The sequence below is a fragment of the Protomyctophum parallelum genome (genome assembly GCF_964188405.1).
Source record: "Protomyctophum parallelum genome assembly, chromosome: 1".
In the NCBI taxonomy this organism is placed as follows: Eukaryota; Metazoa; Chordata; class Actinopteri; order Myctophiformes; family Myctophidae; genus Protomyctophum; species Protomyctophum parallelum.
This window is the reverse complement of record NC_139697.1, coordinates 31,640,437-31,663,423: the sequence shown is the minus strand read 5'-3', so window position 1 is coordinate 31,663,423 and position 22,987 is coordinate 31,640,437.

The following is a 22,987-nucleotide window of genomic DNA, read 5'->3' as shown; positions in this document are numbered from 1 at the left end:
ATGAAGTCCAATTCTGGAACCACACACTATGTATATTTTTCCGTACAGGTGGACGCCTGGTGGTGCGTGACTTCTTTTAACGTGGGGAGACTGGTGCACAACAGTCACCACATGATCGTTGACAGGGAGAGACCAGCAGCCAACGGCATGGACTCCATGACAGTCGGAGGTCCCCCTCAGCTGCAGCCTTCCTCCACCTTCACAGCCGTTGTGGACATCCAACTATTCAGCTCCGCTGTTGAGGTCTTTTGCTGGGTCACGCTTCGTCTGGCACCTCCCCCTCGACCGTACCGCCATGGGTGACCCTATCAGGAGCTAAGCTCCCGACAGCATCGCTCTTGGGATCTTTGGCACACACAAGCTTCTCCACCATGACAAGGTGACGACCCTCCGGAGAAGGAAGACACCAGCTGAGTCGGGTTCAGGCCACACTTCCTCATGGCAGCAAGTACACACACACACACACACGCACGCACGCACGCACGCACGCACGCACGCACGTGCACACACACTTACTTTTGACATACTGTAAACAACACAAACTAAATATTGATATATACAGTACATCACATACCTGAAATGTGACCCTACTGTTTAACCTGACCCAGAAAGAAAACGCCAGACACAATGGGCGTTTCACTCTTTTCCTCTACATTCTCCTCGATCTCACCTCGTCTTTTGTCATTCCAACCAAACCTCTGGAGGGGGGGATTTTCATTGACAGCTGAGAACATGAATGTTACAACGCACTCAAGTCACTCATTTCTCTCCCAAGCTGTCACTTAGTATAGCTCCCGGAGCTCTTGCCCGTGCGTCTACCTGTCTGTTTCGCTGTCTGTCTCTCTCTGTCATCTTCTCTATGACTGGGCCTGTCTAAACTTTTCTTTTCTTTCTCCCTTCGCCCTTCTTTTTTTTTTTTGTTCCCAACAAACTGCTGCAGTCACCGTCTCACTCGTAGATGCCACAAGGACAGTACTTTAGTTATTATATTACAGTAGAAACACCTGCTTTAGTTATTATATTACAATAGAAACACCTGCTTTAGTTATTATATTACAATATAAACACCTGCTTTAGTTATTATATTACACTAGAAACCCCTGCTTTAGTTATTATATTACACTAGAAACACCTGCTTTAGTTATTATATTACACTAGAAACACCTGCTTTAGTTATTATATTACACTAGAAACACCTGCTTTAGTTATTATATTACACTAGAAACACCTGCTTTAGTTATTATATCACAGTAAAAGACCTGCTTTAGTTATTATATTACAGTAGAAACACCTGCTTTAGTTATTATTTTACACTAGAAACACCTGCTTTAGTTATTATTTTACACTAGAAACACCTGCTTTAGTTATTATTTTACACAAAAACACCTGCTTTAGTTATTATTTTACACTAGAAACACCTGCTTTAGTTATTATATCACAGTAAAAGACCTGCTTTAGTTATTATATTACACTAGAATCAGAATCAGAATACTTTATTGCCATGACATGTACACGTTAGGAATTTGGTTTGGTGGGACAGCAGAGTGCAGTTACAACAACATTAGGACAAGTGCAAAACAGGACAAGACAGTTCAAGTGATCAGTTCAGAGCACAAGTCAGTTCATTCCACTCTGAGTGGGGGTGGAGGGAGGATAAAGGGGGGTCAGGGGGGACACCAGCAGCGTTGAGGAGCCGGATAGCCGTGGGGATAAAGCTGTTTGAATGTCGGGCCTTCATAGTCTTTAGGGACCTGAGGGAAGCGCCTGAGGGAAGCGGCGCAAAAAGCGGCGCAAAAAGACCTGCTGAATGTGAATGAATGTGGTCACAGGAGCCATGTCAGACCTTCTCTATATATATGACATCACATTCATGCAAATGTTGCAGATCAGTAGGGCTGTGCCTATTGATTACTTATAGCGATTACGCCATCTATTACAATACTATCAGGGGCGGTGGTGGCTCAGGGGTAGAGTGCCTGGATGGTAACCGCAAGGTTGCCAGTTCGAACCCGGGCTCCCCCAGAGTTACTATCGAAGTGTCCTTGAGCAAGACACTGAACCCCTAATTGCTCCCGATGTGCTAGTTGGTGCCTTGCATGGTTTCCGCTGCCATCGGTGTATGAATGGGTGAATGTAATGCACAATCTCTGTAAAGCGCCTTGGATAAAGGCGCTATATAAATGCACCATTTACCACATTTACCATTTACAAATTGAATTAATTGAATAACGAGTACGACTACGAGTCCATTATCCAGCTATGCATACTTTATGTGATGTACAAGACCTTTGAGCCTGTAAATCAGCTCTTTTTTACACAAGTTTCAATAGCTTGAGCTGTTAGGCGTTAGACTGCAAGTCCATTTTACGCATTGGCCGTGAGTTCAAACCTCAGACCATGCAATGATTTTTCGCGATTTTTGTGGAAAGGTTTTCTCACATCACTTAAAAACGCGACCAGATTAAAGTTAGGAATAAATAATAATGAGGTAAATGTGATGTTAATTAATAGGGGAGGGTGATTCCCCTTTGTTTAATCACCTTCCTAGGGATTTGATTCACATATTCACATTGGTATTTCACTCATTCTTGAGATGAGGGACAAAAGTGGAAAAAACATGTCCCACACATAAGAGCCTTATTATTGTTAAAAATAAATTAATTTAATAAAAATAAAAGCACTTGCAAAGTTACATGTAATACAGTTGTGCATTATTATGCCATTCATTTCATTATAATTGTTTTCATATGCCATCTGAATTAGTTAAAAGCAGGCACTGTACCCAAAAACGCCTGTATTTAGCCTGTCCCCAGCAAGTGGTCATAATTTCAAACTGCTAAAAAAGTGTCTAATACTGTCACAATCACATAAATATACATACTAAATTAAAGTAGATTGTCAACAACATAGCAAACAATATACACAATAATTTAAATTTATTTTTTCCATTAGTTATCTCATATCAAATGTGTGTCCCACGTCTCCCGTCAACTCCGTCAGGTTTTTTAAAAGTCTTAAATTAATCAGAAAATATTGTCGACAGATTTAGCCTGAAGACTCCTTTTCCAAGTCCCGTTTGTATTTGTTGCAACAGTGGAGCACCTGGTCTGACAAGCATTCAATTGTTTGATATTTTAAACAAACAATGTTGATATCAGGGTGGTCACAGCTTTTACATGTCAACTCCGTCAGGACATTATTATGATCTTTGTTAAGAATTCCAAAATAATGTTTATTATTTTAGTTTAGGGTTAGGTTTAGCTAACAAATGAAGCAAAAACAAAATGGCTACATTGTACTACAGAGGGTTAAGATGAAAACAAATGACATTTTGTCAACTCCGTCAGACGTCAACTCCGTCAGGTTTTGTGTCTGACGGAGTTGACATGTATCTGACGGAGTTGACAAAAGTGTTCCTAAAACAATAAAGTTATAGTTTTTGAATAATGGGACGTATTCTAATTTGGCACACAGTTAGAGCATGCCTTAAGGAACATTTTTGGCTATAGGGCCATCACAGATTTGTCTCGTGGTGACCATGGCAGCCATTTTCCAAAATTGCCGCCACCTGATGTTATTTTACAATAACTCAAGTTCTACACCACCTAGGATCTTGATTCTGGTGACTAAGACTACATTTTCAAGGATGAGGGATACAGTGGTACAATTTAGATTTTCCCTGTGACCATGGCAGCCATTTTTCAAAATGGCCGCCACCTGCTGTTATTTTACAATAACTCAAGTTCTACACCATCTAGGATCTTGATTCTGGTGACTAATCACACATTTTCAAGGATGTGGGATACATTGGTACTATTTAGATTTGTCCTGTGACCATGGCAGCCATTGTTTTTCAAAATGGCCGCCACCTGCTGTTATTTTACAATAACTCAAGTTTTAGACCACCTAGGATGTTGATTCTGGCGACTAATAATACATTTTTAAAAGATGAGGAATACAGTGGTACTATTTAGATTTGTCCTGTGACCATGGAGGCCATTGTTTTTCAAAATGACCACCAACCTGCTGTTATTTTACCAATAACTCAAGTTTTAGACCACCAAGGATCTTGATTCTGGTGACTAATCATTACATTTTCAAGGATGAACTTTCTCTGGGAGGGGTCAGGGCTTATTTCAGCTGCAGGTTGAGTTGCTACTGACAGGACATTAAAAGGAGGTGGGCTTTCTGGCCTTTGACTTGTCCCTTTCAGGTACACAAGACGCACAGTTTGACTTCACTGGCCACTGCAGTGTGGCGTTGTATCTTGGTGGCCTCCTGCCAGTGTTTCTCCATCCTTCTCATGAGCTCTGTGTTCTGGGGCTCTGTTATAGTCAACTTACATTGTCTTGGCTGGAGATTGCTTTCCTGCAGGGTCCAGCCCAGTCTTGTGCAGATGGCTGCTGGCCCACCTGGAGGCCCCAACCTCACTTGTTCGGTTGGTGTGATTAGGTGGGGTGGTCTTCCCCAATCAGGATGAAGGGTTTGACCCTTTCAAACGGCAGTCTGGCCAAGTGTCTGTATTTAGTTGTGAGGCTAGATACAGGATACGATTGCTCACCCAGCCCCAGGTGACTTGAGGTGAAGGCTCCTTTGATTTGGTAACATTGCTTTGGTTGACATGCTGGGGACACAGAACGACACTGATGCCTTCAGTGTCTGCACATCCTGCCTGATAGTCCTGAAGGCAGATCTTCTGTCTTCAGTCTTTCGCTCACTGTTCACTGCTCACTGTTCACCTCAAGCAGGTCTTCAAGGTGTTTGCCTTTGCACAGGCTATATGGCTAGGACTCGTGCTTCAACCACTCAGAGAACTCCAACATGGTGTTGGTTGCTCCTGGGCCGCAGAGCATTGAGAATTGAGAATTCAGCTCTCATCTCTGGTGGCAGCTTTTTGAGGAGTCGTGCAACATTTGAGCCGCATCAAAGTTCTGTGTCTCCCTCTGGGCCTAGGGTAGACACTTGCTATTTTCCGTAACACTAATTGGTGGGGCTGTCCAAACTTGTTGTTTAGGTGTCAATCGGGTCTCTGTTGGTGAAGTCGGATCTAGGTGGTCTAGAAGATGAGTTAGTCAGGGGATTATTAATACAATCTGGTAATAAATTCCTTATCAAGAATTTTCTTCACCAATGTGTTTGGAAGGGTGTCTACTAACATATCCGCTGAAAGTTGGGGTACCATCAACAACCTATATAAGGCAAAATGTTCATTATGCTTTAAGTAGCATGTGACATGTCAAACTAGGGAGTTTGCATGATTCTGAATGCATTCCAAGCATTAGCTATGCACGAAGAACACTCCTTGGGCTGAAAACGGCCATAGCCGTCATCACAAAATGAGGTCAGCACATTTGGGCCAGTGGATATATGGCCGAATTTAGCCGAAGGTGTTTGACCCCTAGTTTGGCCATAGACTCCCTAGTTTGGCCATAGCCACTTGGTATGGTACCCAACTTTCAGCAGCTGTCAAAAATGCCACTAGGGTGGTTCAATAGAAACCAATGTGGGATATGTTAGTAGACACCTTTACAAACACATTGGTGAAAAAATTCTTGGTAAGAAATGTAATCACAGATTTGACATTATTCTGATAATATTCCCTGACTAAATTGGTAAAATAATAGCAGGTCCACCATTTTTGAAAATGGCTGCAATTGTCACAGGATAAATCTAAATAGTACAACTGTATTCCTCCTCCTTGAAAATGTAGCATTAGTCACCAGAATCAAGATCCTAGGTGGTGTAGAACTTGAGTTATTGGGAAATAACAAAAAGTTGGCGGCCATTTTTAAAAATGTCTACCATGGTCACAGGACAAATCTAAATAGTACCAATGTATCCCACATCCTTGAAAATGTATGATTAGTCACCAGCATCAAGATCCTAGGTGGTGTAGAACTTGAGTTATTGTAAAATAACAGCAGGTGGCGGCCATTTTGAAAATGGCTGCCATGGTCACAGGGCCAATATAAATAGTACCACTGTATTCCTCATCCTTGAAAATGTGGGATTAGTCACCAGAATCAAGATCCTAGGTGGTCTAGAACCTAAATCAGTTAAACTTGTCAACTCCGTCAGATGTTCGTCAACTCCGTCAGACGTTCGTCCCGTGATGTTTTTGTTAATTTCCAAAGAAATAGAAAATTCGATGTTAAATATTTTGTGCATATGTATTGAAACACCAACTGAAATGATACGTAATGATGATTTTTTTTTTTTTTTACATGGTTTTCATGTTATAATATTGAAAATAGAGGTTGAAATGACGGATTTGAGAAATTGGATATTTCATAATAGTGTGATATTGGAAAAAAACAATATTAAAATAATTGTATTACTTAACTTGATTACTGAAAGCCAGTATAAGATAACTGAGGACTTTATATTATTGTTGAAATTATCAAATTCAATTAAAAAATATTTTAGTGTGTCTGACGGAGTTGACATGAATCAGGTATTAAGTGCATAAATGTCCCGTTTTAGAAAGAAATGTTATGCGAAAAACCTGTTCCTTCTCAATATTGGTAGTTGAGACCTGTGTCTACAAATACATCCATTTGATTTGAATGTATCTTAAAAAAAAAAAAAATCCAGTTTGAAAAAAGTTTTGTCCCTTATCTCAAGAATGGGTGATTTATTATCAGGGCACACACTATATGTCCATCATATCCCCTTAAACTTTTATAGGCTATATAACATATAACTAATTTAAATTTTTGAGCATAAATACTTTTTATTACATTGGTATTTTATATCAGGGCACTATATGTCCATCATATCCCCTTAAACCTTTATAGGCTATATAACATATATAACTATATAATTTAAAAGTTTAAGCATAAATACTTTTTATTAGCACATGCAATCTATTAGTGCAGGGTTCAGGCCATTTATAAAAAACATACTCAACTGCTCCACCTGCTGGTTGATTTCAGTACTACATTTTCCAATATTCGCAAAAGCCAAAGCGTTTAAAAAGGATTTCAGACACACTGAATGGCTACCTACTGTAGATAGATAGATAGCCATCGGTGTATGAATGTACCCACATGTATGAATGGGTGTGTATGAATGTACCCACGTATGAATGTGTGGGTGTGAATGGGTGACTGTGCATTGTAAAGAGCCTTGGATAAAGGCGCTATATATAAATGCACCATTTACCATTCATAGATAGATGGATAGCCACTTGATGCAAGAGAGAGCCGCCTTTCTGCCAACATTATTATTTTATAATGTACATTGATCCATGGACTTTTCTGATCATACCACACTGTTCTCTCGAATCTTTCGGACGAACACCTGATAACCGCATGTAGTCTCACCATGGCTAGAAACATTGTTGAAATTCATTGCGATAGATGTTGGGTACTCAATACGACACTATTCATTCTCCGAAAAAAAAAAACCTAGATAGATAACTAGACCCAACAGTTATGCCTGGTTTTCACCTAGCACCACCTGAACTTAAGCCTCACCCACAGCTGTTGTTGTATGATAATGGATGGGTTAGGGGAGCTAGGGGTTAGGGCTATCAGGCTTTCAGCTTTCAGGAAGAAACCAAAAATACACAGGGAACACATATTTGAAATATTATTGTCCTAAATACATCTCATCTTTTCTGAAATGGGACTCTGAACCCTAACACACCCGGTCAAGTAATTCCCCCAAATTCAAGGTACCAAAAGTTAACTCTGAACTTGGTCGATCTGCTTTTAGCTTCTGTGGCCCTAAGACCTGCAAACGGCATTAAAATTGACCACATTGGTACCCTTGGTGAGCATACAGACCCCCACAATATGTAACTGTTTTTAGATCGATTGGAAATTTGTCTTAGCTTTTAATTTGTAATTCACATGGATAACTTTTGTTTGTTTTTCTTTTCCTGATCTTCTGATGTATTGTGATGTTTTCTATATGATATTGTATTACTCGACGACACTGAAAATTAGTTTAATTACTTATATATAAATACAACTTGAATGAATGAATGAATTATAACCACACCTGTGGGCAAATTAGACTAGAGTCTTTAAAATGGCAGAGCTTAACTCATCACAATGCGACATGCATGTATAGTATATGTGGCACTTCCGCTCTCCTCCCCCCACTGGGCTGCACACCTATACTCTCCCACCTCCACCTCCCTTCTCAGTATGAAGCACCACTGTTGCGCTGGCCGCTGTGATGGGTGGTATAATATTTCAGTTGTCGAACATGGGCTGGAACGTCTTGCATAATAGCTGGCAACTGTGAGCTGTACGCTTTGGGGGACAGCTAAATAACAGTGTGCAAAAGACTGACAGCTGAGGTAGCGATGATGGCCATGCAGAGATAAAGCCCTGTGGAAATGCACCACTCTCTTCACGCACTATAGAACGAATGCTCACAGACAAACAAGCACTCTAAACAGGTGCATACTTACAGTGCACATACTTGCACGCTTCTATGGGTTTAGCAATCACAGATAACCATGCTTTCATCTTTGGGCCCCATCAACCAATGTATAGTATATACTTTACTGTACACTGTGCTGTTTCTATCTCTTTCTCCTCTGTTACTATCTACATCTATCCTCTCGCTGAATACTACACAGTAATTGAGCGAACCCGAAAAAAGAATGCTGCAACCACTTCTTTACCACCACTGTGAACTTGTGATCTGACATACCTGATTCTGATTCTGTGATGTAGCTATAGGCCAATTCTAAAATTGTCTTCTACATCCTAAGAGCTTTCGGAAAAACCTGTTTCTAATCTATGTCAGTGGTGCTCAAACCTTTTTTTATGTCAAGGACCCCCAGAATTATCTGTATTTGGCCGCAGACGCGCATCTGTTTGACGTCATCCAGTTCAAATGGTGCTGATTGGCCGTAGCCGTGGTATGATATTTTCAACCAAGGCTGACATACATTAGAGTTACCAGAGGCCACCAGACCTGAATTGCCCAGAATCACAATAATATTTTTTGTAATGGGCGTGGCTAGCTGGAGCCAGGCTAACAAGCTAGCACTGTGAGGAGACACTGAGCTGCTGTCAGAAGGATGAGGGCATGGCATTGTGTGTGTGCTCTTTTCCAGAAGTGACGGAGCCATTGTGCACACGGCAGGTCACCCGCTTCCCTTATCAAGTTGTCTCGGATATGAACCGGCCGAGAAGAGATCGAGGAGCGTGAAACATATAACGCTATGCAAGCTGAAAATGCACAAAAAGACAGAACAGAAGGGGAGACATCAACAGGCATGAGAGGATGTGAATCAAAGACGTGCTACTTCTGTACACAGCAGCACACAAAGGAGAGACTAGGGAAGGAACAGGCTGCCCACAAAGAAAGATAATGAACAATGGGAGGAGAATTGGGTGTTATAGGCATCAAGTTTCCTCAACCATGACCTGCTACTCTCTCCTCCACCCCCCCCCCCCCCCCCTCTCAAGGCAGGCTGCACTTGTAATTGGCTGTCCATGAGTTCAGTGTATGCGTGTGCATGTGTGAACATTACATGTGGCTTCCTCCTACACATTGTGCAATATGTTTCAATAATCATAATGTTTTTAACTATTGGATGACGACAATGATAGGAGATCTCTGAAAAACATCTCTATCTCACACACACACACACACACACACACACACACACACACACACGCACACACACACACGCACACATCACCGTTGCCATCTCATCTTTCATCCTCATTGGAATGAGAGGCAATCTTGACAGGATAAAATCTCATCATTTCCTTTATTGGCCAATCAAAATGACAACTGGCACAGGATATGAGCAAACGAGGCCTCATATTAACCAATCAAAAACATTTTTTTCGCTCAGACATGCAATATGTCAACACGCCCAACCAAATCTAAGAAGCCGCGTGTGCCAGTAAAACGTCTTGAGACTAGAAAACAGCGACACTGTATTCATGGTTGTTCTCATTATTTCTCTGTGACAAGACTCGATCCAAAACAGGCCTCGGCTGCGGTAGACACTGATGACAATGCTGCTGAAGTTGTAATATAATAATGCTGCTGAAGATTCAGTAATAATATTTAGATCTGTCCGCCACAATGTTTTCTCAAGTGAGAACTCTTTACTTGGTACATTCTGGTTGAAATTATGCTTGAAATTGCCATATTATTCACAGAGGAACAATTATGTGTCTCTTGTAAACTCTGCTACATAAGATTATTATGATATATAGTTAATTATTTTCCATACAAAAACAAATCCTACCTTCTCTAATAATGATAATATTCCAGTATATTTTATAATGACTGAGCATGACTCACTTCACTTGCGCTCCTTGTAAAATACTGCACGTATTGACATTTTTTTCTGTGTTTGTATAAATCCATAAGTCTTCAAGACATGTTTTATTATTGTAAGTGGACTAATAGAGAAATATATACATACACATACAGTATAGTTCACACACGATCAATGAAGTGGTTTCCACATAACATGCTTGGGTAACATGCTCCGCCATGCAGCACAGACTGAACTAACGGTCATGGGTCAGGTAAGACATTTTGTCTTCAGTCAAATATAATTTCTAACCACTCTAATCAATATTTATTCACTTGCTTGTTGGTTTTTGCCTCCATGTAAAGTCACTGTATCTTCATTAGTGGTGCTGCGTTCCTGAGAGTTATTCATTTTGTTTCATTTTCATTGCAGAAACGAATATGGATTAGCTTTGTCTGCGAGGCCTTCGTTAGCTTGATGGCTGTGTGTGTGTGTGTGTGTGTGTGTGTGTGTGTGTGTGTGTGTGTGTGTGTGTGTGTGTGTGTGTGTGTGTGTGTTAGTATCTATCACTTCATTACAATAATTATTTTTAGTTATTTGTGTTCGAGCGATTAAAATGGCCATTTTGGCAATGGCTAATCTAATAGATCTGGTCAAAACATTCTTAAGTGCAGGCAGCAATCTAGTGAAACAGAGCAAAATCTTTAGCTGCTTATGAAGGCACCGGAGCAACGCAGCCTCTATCTGCAATGATTGAATACCAGCCATTATCTTCTCAATGCATCTCTGCATCTAAACGAGTTATTCTCCAGTTGAAAGGAATGTAATGACAAATGTGTTTTCTTCTCTTGATCCCTTGCCTTTATTAATGAAGGATGACAACTCCAGGGAATATTTGCGAGGGTCTGTTGACGCCGATTTAAATTAACTGAGTGATGGAAACAGCCACTTGCAGTGCAACTAAAAGAAATCGTGTTTTCCAAAGATCAATAGTGCAAAGAAGCATTCCATCAATTAGCCCAGATTATTTATTATTGTCTTCATAAGATTTCCCTGCGACAGAAAATGAAAGCCGCACTGATTAACATAATAACTCATGGCCCCAAATCAGCATCTCACTCCATATTTACATACAAACCGAAATTGACTTAAGCCATTACTATAATCAGATGGAGGAGGTGTAGGGGTCCATGTAGAATCAGATATCACACTGCCCTTTCTGAACTTTTACCATCCACTACCAAATTAAATCAGAAAGGAAATGCTTGGGGGAGGAACTCAATACCCACAGGCCGTCAAGTGCCAAGCTAATTACACAACCACCTCAACTGTTTCCCCTATAGCCGTGTCTCAATTTGTACTCAAAGTTTCTCAGGCATAAATACATTGATATAAGCTCTCTGTGTGCTCTGTGCTTAAGTACTACTTTTTATGCCATTTAGCCATGATTAAAAGTGGGAATGAGCTAAAGTTTCCCAGCTCTCCTCACCGCCTGAGTACTGATGCTGCATCTTCATTTGTGGCATCCCTCCCCATCCCCCTGCTCAACCCCCTGCTCAAGTCCCTCCCCAACCCCCTGCTCAAGTCCCTCATCTGGGGAACTAGATGTTCCCTAATGCCTGTCATTCTATGATGGTCGTCCCTAGCCCCAGCCGTGAGTGGAGCTAGATCATGTATGTGCAAGTGCATGTGCCCACGTGTGTAGTCGTGTGTGCATCGTACGTAAATTGTGAACTCCCTGATACGGGCGTGCCTGAACTTCCTGTGCACGCACGCACGCACGCACGCACGCACACGCACACGCACACGTACACGCACACGCACACGCACACACGCACACACACACACACACACAAGGTGCTGTAAGTGATCCCATTGAGACTAGAGTCACATAAACCCACACCCCATCCCCTGGGGGCTGCTGGGAACAACAAATGGCCTTCTCCCCATCTATAATACATAACCCATCTAACTCCAGTGACTTTATCGGTTAAATACCCTTCAGTTGGAGATCCCACGCATAAGCCCATGTGCACATTTGCACTGCAGCTCTGAGGAAAAACCACATGCTGCTAGGAGACAGCTGACAAAAAGCAACCGTTAAAGCAGCTTTTGGGTCTGGTGCTTTGTAATGCAGAGATGGTAGAAATGTACTCCAAACAGCAGAAACATCCCACTCTGTATGAACTTGAACAGTGGAGCGTAGCGTTCAAAGTAGAGGGGGGATATACGGGGAGAGAGAAAATGGATAGCATCCTAAGAAGTAAAAGTTTAAATACAGAGTAAAAGTATAACGGTATTAGAATAGTACAAAGTTGCAGGATGGCCCATTTCAGAAAAAATATATTATTTTATATTATACTGCTGGGAAGCTTTTCCCCCACTGCGATCCATGCATTATTAAGTCTCAGTACCTGTCTAGTTGCGTAACCATCTCCATCTGAAAAGTAACTAGAGTTATACAAATAAATGGTATCAAATGAATGTTTGCAGCCGTAAATGCTGCGTTTTAAGGTAATTACCCCATGTGCACTAGAGCAGTGGTTCTTAAACAGCCATCCAATCAAAGCTGCACAAATTAATACAAATTGTCACAAATTGTCACTGCACCTTGGGAAAACTGAGTCTATTTTGTTTGGTTCAAGTCATAACCTCAACAAGTCCTCGGGCTTCACAGTTAGAGTGGGTGACAGTGTGGTCACAAATAGGGAAGAGGTCACTTACTTGGGTTTTATACTAGATAACAAACTCACGGGTGAAAAAATGGAAGTGATCTCAAAGGTCAACCAGAGAACTCGTTTCTTGGGCAGGATATCCCCTTATGTCAACAGCAGTGCTATGAGGACCTTGGCCGGTGCCCTCATCCAGTGCCACTTTGACTATGCGTGTACTTCATGGTACAGAGGTATCCCCAAGCTTTTGAAAACAAGGCTGCAGACCTCCCAAAACAAGCTTGTGAGGTTACTGCTAAAATTTAACCCCAGGTCTCATCTTACCTCTGCCCACTTTAGTAGCCTGGGATGGCTAAGGGTGGAGGGGAGAGTATCTCAGCTCTCATTGTGTTTGGTCTTCAAGATCCTAGGTGCCTCTGTTCCAGAGTACCTGCTGGGCTACCTGCCCAGAGTGAGGGATGCTCACAGGTACTCAACCAGAGGAAGTCCTTATGATCTAGTTCCCCCCAGTTTCAGGACACTCATGGGAAAAAATGCTTTTTTCTACGCAGCCACTACTCTGTGGAATGCACTCCCTCCAGCCCTGAAATCCCTAAATTCTATTGCAATATTTAGGAAAGACCTGAAATCATGGCTCCATCTTCACACTCACTGGTCATAGTTAGCTTCCGACCCTGGATAGCCCATCTCCCATCCCATGCTCAGGACTATTCTCTCAGGGTACCTCTTGTCCTATGTATATAGCTCCCAGCTCCTATATATAAGGATTATTTATTATATGTTCCATGGTTGTTTTGTCTGTACAGTATGTATGTGTATAGTTTCATGTTTCAAAGTGGACCACAATGGAAACAAGCGAAGGCTTTTTTGTGTCTAAGTCCATTTGGCGTTTTTAAAAGATGATGTAAATTTCTGTAATTTTCTTAAACTGCCAATAAAGTATTCTATCTATCTAATACAAGCTCACAACGTGTTATGAAACTTTTAACAAATATTCTCTTATGGGGGTAGGCCTACTTGGTACAAAATCTGTTCTAATGTACAGTATATGTGTCTGCTGGCTGCTGCCAAATACATTATAAATTGAAAGTAGGAATTGAAAAAAAAAGAACATCAGAGCATTCACATCACATATAAGTTCATTTGAGAACCACTCTTATAGATAACTTGAGTCTGTGTGCAGGTTTGTATGTGTAATAGTGAATATCCATGTGCGTGCGTGCGGTGCGGGCATGCGTGCCTTCAGAAATCTAATCTTTTTGGTTTTGGAAGCTGCCTTGGAAAGCTGCGAAGTGGATGTATATTTCATTAAGTCATAGTAGTCACCTCCTGACCCCTCTCAGTGGTGTTCATCATGCCTGCTGCTGAATCCTAATACTCTCCACAGCTGCTGCCTCCACTGCCAAGGTGACTATTGAGACTGAGTCAGACTGCATGGGGACATGCAGTCCAGGGTCACTTCAGGAGTGTGTGTGTGTGTGTTCGTGCACACGTGCGTGCATGTGTGTGTTAATTTGCGCTAGCATGCATATTTCCTAACAAGAGTTGCGTTCTCCGCTTTACTTCCTGTATCTGCGTGAAGGGGGCGGACACATTATTAGGAGACGGGAAGAATGTTGGAGTCTATTCATTTCCTTTCTTTCAATCATAAAAAGAAAAAAAAAAGAATTGCACAAACTGATACATGACTCACATATACACAGACAGACTAACACATAGACATGTACTTACATACATTATACATACATACGTCCATACATCATCTTCTTATATATTCATATATATTCATTTCCAATGGGAGAACGAACGTAAACATGGCTCATGAACCATTCCTTAGCTCCATGGCCACTGAACTAAATACTGGACCCAATCACCACAAGGCACACAATATTTCTAAGATATTTAGACTGAAAAAGAACAAACACCTGCACACTGTCTTCAAATGCAGTGAAAAAACTTTAATAGGGAAACGGCAACGTTTCGGCCTATGCAGCCTTCATCAGGCTATCTTTCAGGCTATGAAGGCCGCATAGGCCAAAACGTTGCTGTTTCCCTATTCACTGCATTTGAAGACAGTGTGCAGGTGTTTGTTATTTTTCATTGTCTCCTACGCACCTGTCGCCTGTGCAAAAGCCTTGCTTTTTTACAAGATATTTATGCTTTTTATAGCGAGACAAATCAGGAGAAAATCTTCTTTGTTATCGGCCTTTCTCTCAGCAACAAACTCTGGTGCGATTTGAGGAGTCCGGAAGAGTCTCTCTGTCCATCTGCAGTCTGCTGGATGACACATGATATAGAGGGCTCTGGCCCATATTTAAATAAATATGGGCTTTGAACTGGTCTCAGCTATAGGGAAGATGAAATCAGCAGGGGTGGTGGGGTCTAGGAGTTGTTACGTGGGAGTCTGGGAGAGGGGAGGTCAGATACGTTGAGCAGAGGATGAGGGTAGAGGTCGACTGGGCAGATTGCCCTGCTGATAACAGGCAATTCATGTTAAAAAGAGAGTCGGTGGTGCCACAAACCTGGTGTTCACATAAAGCAATGTTCAAACGACATGCAGACCTTATAGACAATACTATCATCATTGGTTTTATGTATACTTTATTTACATACTACCCATTTGCTCCATCCGTCCGTCTGTCCGTGAGCAGCTAATCTTCAGCACAGTTGGCCTGATCAAAGCTAATCTATGCACAGTGCACACACATGCACACACACACACACACACACACACACACACACACACACACACACACACACACACACACACACACACACACACACACACACACACACACACACACACACACACACACACACACACACACACACACAGGGACAGGGAAAAGTTTAACACACTGATAACTATAATGACTTACAACAATTACTGTAACAATCCACAGCCATCTTCCATGGAATCCCTCGCAGGTCTGCAGTCATGAGCCATGGGTGCCTGGGAGACGATGAAGCACAAAAACTCCAGGGAATATTCTCAACTGGTGTGGAAAACTGTGCTTCTGTAAACTAGCCCATTCTGACCTGAGATCAGATTCATACGAGGTTTCCGCTGGACACACACTGGTCTGATTAACCCATTCTGACCTGAGATCAGATTCTAGAAATGTCAGTCGCTCTTCGATTAAAAAAAAATAGCAGACCTACAAGCTCGTATCGCGCCACTCGGTGGCGCGATATGAGCTTGTAGATCTGCTATTTTTCAATAGCTAAAGCATAACATGATGCTGACACCAAAATGGGTGCCCGTTCAGAATGGGCTAGAGTTCCATTCATGGACCCATGGATGTTATGGTCTTCATGGAGTGTGGAGCATACATACTATAGTATAGTGATATAATGATTAGCTCAGTTTCAAATAAAGGGCAAGTAAGAAATCAATGATAAGCTCTGCATTCATGCTTTAATGAAGAGAACCATTTCCGTAGTACAACAAAGTATGCAAATGTGTCTGTTTAAACCTCAAAAACACTTTTAATGTGTCTGTGAAAGGGGTTTAGTACTGTACCTGCTGATCTGTATTGTGCATCTGTGTTTAGATGGCTGAAATTATTGGTTACTATATTATGTGCCAAATATGCCAGTTTTGGTTCCACAGACATAGTAGCAGCAATGGGGGGGGGGGGGTCTAAATTAAGTAAGGGATAATCAAGGAACAGTTTAAAATCAGTTTGGTTGTAACTCTTAAGGTGCTTGAAGGTGCTGTGTGCAAGGTACCGTAAACATATTTTCTTTTTAGCCTGTTTAACACTGCAGGCTGACGTGAACAAATGGAACCAAATTGACCCGGACAGATTTTCTGTCAAGAGACAGGTACAATAGCAAAGTGACTGGGTTTGAGGAGAAGCTTGGCTGAAAAAGTAAGGAAATAACCTCACCTTGACAATTCTGCAAGGAGTGACTACCGACACCATGAGAAAACAAACTATTCTTGGAAAGAGATAGGTGACACACCAGAGCTGCTCTGCTCATTTTGTAAAGGTGGGTGGTAACCTGTGATGTCCCACTGGGTGTGGGTAAGGCAACGCAGGCAACAAAGTCAGGATAAGTGCATTTCAACAGATTTATTGAACACGCAGGACGTTAGACTGACAAGGAGGTGATATAGGCAGGGTTAATCACGGACAGCTAGGTAGTCCATACAAAGACAAAAGTATCCAAACAAAGAAGAGAAAAATATCCATGAACAACAAGAGCAAGAAAACAAACACTATGAGAAAATTGCTAGAGAATGGAGGTATACAACAAAGACGGTGTATAAGAGAACAGTGTGAAATGAGCTGGTACTTATAGGATATAGGTTAGAATTAATTAGTTGCAGCTTGCAGGTGGCTAATTGGGAACAATTGCACGTTGCTAACGACAAGACAGATAATGACAACAACCAAAACTGAAAACATAACAAAGGCTGACCACGAATACAAAGTCAAATGTTCCGATAACCAGTATAAAAGGAAATACAAAACATAACTTGCAAAATAAAACGGGAAGACAAAACTTCGCTACTGTACGTATTTGCCAGAGAGAGTGACAGGACAGAGGTAGTTTGGAACAGCATATAATGTAACATTAAAGGGTGGGAAGCAGGGACATTTCCTTTTAAAAATGACCGTGACTCAGACTCATGCACTCAAATGTGTTACTGTTACTCATTCATGGCATGCTCATGTCACGGCATATACCATGAGCAGCACTGTTATACTCAAAGTAGAAGTTACCTAAGAACTGTGTCTTTGGTGGATAGAGAACAATGAGAACATTCAACTATCGTGAGGGGAGAAAATGCTACTATGGTATCGTTTTTTGTCAAGCAGCACACTTTTGTGCCTGCGCCGCCCTCGACTGTGTCGCGAATCAAACTGTCACTGCAGACAGTGTTGCACAGGGCGTACAGTTTTCTTTCGCCAACTCTCATTTCATTTAAAACAAACATATACCTGTCCTGACAACTATTAAACGAATGTAGTGTCACGGCGGTTGGTCCAGCCAGACAGAACACAATAATAGAAAGGTGGTTGGATAGGGAGACACTAGTTCCACCCAGAGAACACCACTGAGCACTGGACTAGCTGATCTGCCGTGGCCCACTGGCTGAAACAGCGTATAGCAGACATGTCATTGGTCATGTTAATCAAAATTTTTATTTATTTATTTACAGTAATTATGAAGATGCTAAAATAGTGCAATTCCAAGGGGCTTGGGATCCAAGGGGTGATGTGCAAGGGGCTGCCAGACTTACTAAAGAGCCACGCACGTTCTTGGCTGGGCACAGCTTATTTTTCCGGATTTTTAAACAGCTGGTGGATGGAAAAGAAGCTCCACTTCCGCGGACGACTTGCGCGTCGGCCAGATTCCTGGAAGCGCTCTCCTCCGCGTCAGTCGTCCGCGGAGGTGGAGCTTCTTTTCCATCCACCATGCAGCTGTATAAAAACCTGCGCACAAACCTGCGCACAGCTTCTTCTGTCCGTGGCTGTCGACCGTTTTGTGCTGTGTGGATACAGTGACTGTAGGTTAGATACTCAGGATAACACGCTGTTTTGGGTCGGCCCTCTCCGACGCAGTGGGAGGGATTTTTCAGTAGTAGTGGCCACTAGTCCGCTCCGACTTCACACAGCATTGAACAGGCTGTATAGACAGGGCTGCACACAACTTTTTGGTCTAGTACTCAGAAGAGCACCTGGAGGAGTTGCTTGGTGCTCCTAAAATGCGGCGACCCGTCTCGCCGGATGGATAAAAGAGGGATGAATAACTTATAGCAAAACAATATTTATTGGATGAGTGGGGAGTCAATGGAGGGTATTGCAACTCTAGATTTAGCCCTATGGAATGCATATTATAATAAAAACAAGTTAACAACTTAAGGATAATATGATATGAGCATCAAAGCAATATTTAGATTTTGTATTATTTTGTATTTAAATAACCAATCTACTAGCTCACAAGTCACAACGTGTTGCGACACGTTGTGAGCTTGCAGATCAGCTATTTTTTTAACATGCGACACATCGTACGGCGAATCATACATCAGGCTTCCCTAGTTCCCTTTTGTTTTTAGATGAGGCGACGTACGTAGTCAGACAGTCAGACACACACACATGGCTCCTCGGTGAAAAAAATAAACAGTGTACACTACCCGACTTAACGATAATAAGGGACAGTATGTCGAGACACGGTGTTCATGTTGGGCAGCAGCAGTGCCAGTCCGCAATGCTTTAAACTCTTCCCACTCCACTATGTCGGAACTAAAACCTTAGTACCCGTAAAAAGTCGGTGGCCGGTGCCTAGGCTGTGAGAGACGCTAATATGGTTTCTGCCTCGGATTCGGGTTTTGAGACGGCATCGCACACGAGCAACCATGCTGCTCCAACAGCCGGAAAACAAACACAAGCACAGCGGCAAATGGGAAGAGTGCAAAGCATCCAAAGCATGACCTTTTACACCGGGGACTACAGTAGTTTGCTATCTGAAACGGAGAAGAGAAGACGAAACTATTTGTGTAAGGTTTTCCTGTCAACCGCCCTCCGCCTCCTCCCAGGCTCCTAGCACTCAGAAAGAAGCATGGATCCTCCCCCTTATGAGTAAGGACGCACTGTGATTGGGCCAGTAGCCACTTTGAGTGGCAGTCGGTGGGAAATGCTCTCGCCACAAAATTTTCTAGTATTCTGGCCATAATAATCATTCTGGGCGGCCCCAGCTGTTGGTACGCAGAAGCGCTTCCCGGCGCTTGATTGACAGCGCATTTTTAATTTTTACCGCGCATGCGCACCTGCGCACCACTTATGTGCAGCCCTGTGTATAGAGCCTTATAGTTGCATTTTTCGAATATTATCACAACTATGTCATAATTAAACTGAGACAAAATAGATGCCAGCGTGATACTCTGCCTTTAATGATGGGCATTTATCCATTATAGACAGTCAACAACAGCTTTCTCTTCAGGGACTGTGTGTGTGTGTGTGTGTGTGTGTGTGTGTGTGTGTGTGTGTGTGTGTGTGTGTGTGTGTGTGTGTGTGTGTGTGTGTGTGTGTGTGTTTGCTGCCATGAGGAAGTGCGGCCTGAACCCGACTCAGCTGGAGGTCACTGCAGCTCAAAGCACCATCTGGTGGCAGCTCCTCCAACAAGGAGTGTGCAAGCTTGAGGAGGACATGTCGTGATTGATGGACCAAGAAACGTCAAAGGAGACATAAAGCCAGAACCACACCCACACCCCCAGCCAGTGCTCTTCCCTGCCATGTTTGTGGCAAAACGTGTGGATCACGGATTGGACTACAGTCATTACATAGTCACATGAGCACTCACAAGACATAGAGATGGATTGTCATCATCGGACACGATGGACAACCTTAATTATTATATTAATCATGAGCCTTCACTGCTGGATATAAGGGTCATTAGCACAAAGCTGTGATCTGTCTGCTCAGCATGTGGGAGACAAAGGTGACGTGGCAGTGTCCAGGTATCTCCATTGACACGTCCATCACATGACGATGAGTGTGAGAGATCTAATGATGTCATTACATGAGCACCCACCCAGGTCAGTCCCTAGATTTAGATTGCTAAAGCTGTGGCACTGATAGCAGGCATGGAGACCTGCATTACAGTCCTAGACCACCGATTAGATTATTTTATTTAACCACTCAATAACCTCTATTCAAAATATTTCAAAAATAGCTTATCTACAAGCTCACATTGTGATAATGTAACAGCTTTTGAGCTATTTTTATTTGTATTTCTTTATTTTAAACCTACCATGGCTACCTACCTTTGGCTACCTACCTACCTACCTATACCTAAAATGATTTTTTTTAAACAGGTACTGATAAAGAATTGCTGTGACGAAAAGAGAGTTGACCCAGAAGGCAAAGCTCTCCGTCTACCGAGAAATCTTCGTTCCTACTCTCACCTATGGTCATGAAGTGTGGGTCATGACCGAAAGAATAAGGTCGCAAATACAAGTGGCCGAAATGAGTTTTCTTCGACGGGTGGCTGGCATCTCCCTTAGAGATAAGGAGCTGTATTTTGCGTGTCTTAAGTACCAGGTCTTATTTCCTAACTTGAGTAAACTAAAGACCTGGAGGCGTGATCAATGCTTTTTGGACACTCAGAATAGACAAATGGCATTGATCACGCCTCCAGGTCTTTAGTTTACTCAAGTTAGGGAATAAGACCTGGTATACTTAAGACACACAAAATACAGCCCACTGTGAGAAGTTCAGTCACACAAGAGAGACTCGGAGTAGAACCGCTGCTCCTTCGCCTGGAAAGGAGTCAGCTGAGGTGGTTCGGGCATCTGGTTAGGATGCCTCTCGGGCGCCACCCTAGGGAGGTCCTCGACGCACGTCCCACTGGGAGGAGAACCCGAGGCAGACCAAGGCGCAGTTGGAGGAAACACATCGACTCACTGGCCTTGGAACGTCTCGGAATCCCCCAGGAGGAAGTCACTAATGTTGCTCTGGAGAGGGAAGTCTGGAGCACTCTGGTGGAGCTGTTGCCCCCGCGACCCGACTACGGATAAGCGGTTGAAGATGGATGGATGGATGATACTGATCAGTAAAAAGGAGGACCCTGAAAAAATAAAAAATAATGGACGTCAGCTAAAGCCTGGCCCTAATCCATACAAAAAGAGAGTGAGACAGACAGAGAGAGTGAGAGTTAATGTAGTGTATAGGGCTAGAAAATAATATAATATATTACACTAAAAATATATACCAAAATAGCATGAGCACATTATTGAATTGGGCTCATGAATTCACAGATAACAAATTCACAAACACACACACAAGCTTGCGTGACAATATTTCAGCTTTTGATAGTTTTCCTTCAGAATAACAATCAACAGTGCAGATGATGCACAGCGACACAATCAAATTCTAGACAGAAACTCACACACGCGCGGCCGCGCGAGCACACACACTGTGAGATTGGTGCCACTGGAGCCTCAACCAGTACGCTCCGATGGGAAACCAAATTATGTTCCTGGGGCTCTAAGTTCACTCTGGCTAGACAAAGTTGTCATTGTAACTCCAACTGTGTCCCGGTGGCTCCATGGTAGGTTGACTGTCAGAATATCTTCGTTTTTGCTTAGGGAACACACTGGAAAATGTATTTGGGGAGGAACTGTTTTACATTTGTGTGTGTGTGTGTGTGTGTGTGTGTGTGTGTGTGTGTGTGTGTGTGTGTGTGTGTGTGTGTGTGTGTGTGTGTGTGTGTGTGCCTAACTTGTAAGTATACTATTCTTGCAGAATACTTGCAGAAATCCTTGCAATTTCAAAGGCATGTGTATGCCCTTAAATACCAGCACTATTGAGTTGTATTTCAAACTTGGACTACCTTCTACAACTGCTGTCCTGCTGATAAACAACTAGTTTTTCCAAATTAAGTAGTCACCATGGTTATACCTGTGTTCTATTTACTGTATACATGGAAATAGCTTTCTTGTTAACAGTGATTGGATCAAAGAGCTGTGCAGGAGCTGCATAGTTGTTTTCCACCTTTCCCAATCTGAGTGTAGCTTCTCTACACATCTCAGTCACACAGATAATGTATTTGTTTTTCTGATGCCTGTTTAGTGTTTAGCCTTTCCTCACCTATTTTTAGAAAGGCAGCACTTGAGTGGGTAGAGGGCATCTGGGAATCAAAATGTCACTGGTTTGAACTTAACTCGCCCATTATTAACCTATAACACATTAGCGTATTAACAACTTAAATATACGTTCTGACATTCTGTAAAAGCTCAGCGTGCGGTTTGGTTTCCCGGACGGGGTTTGCCAGCCGCTCCGCTGTATAGGGGCGGGGTATGCCAACCAGGTTCACAAATCACACTTAACCCCTCACCCATGTGCACTCACATCTGAGCCATCTGTTGATAAAAGCAGAGAAGTTATTTCCCCTCCTCTGGGGACCAGTAAATACTCTCTCGGAGTCTCTCCCCTTTGGAATGAATCCCGCCTGTACTGTGGAAATCAGTACAAGAACCACTGCCAAGCTCAGTCCTATCGATGTGTACTTAATACTTCACTTACCATACATTTTAGTCAAGTAACTTACTCCAACTTAA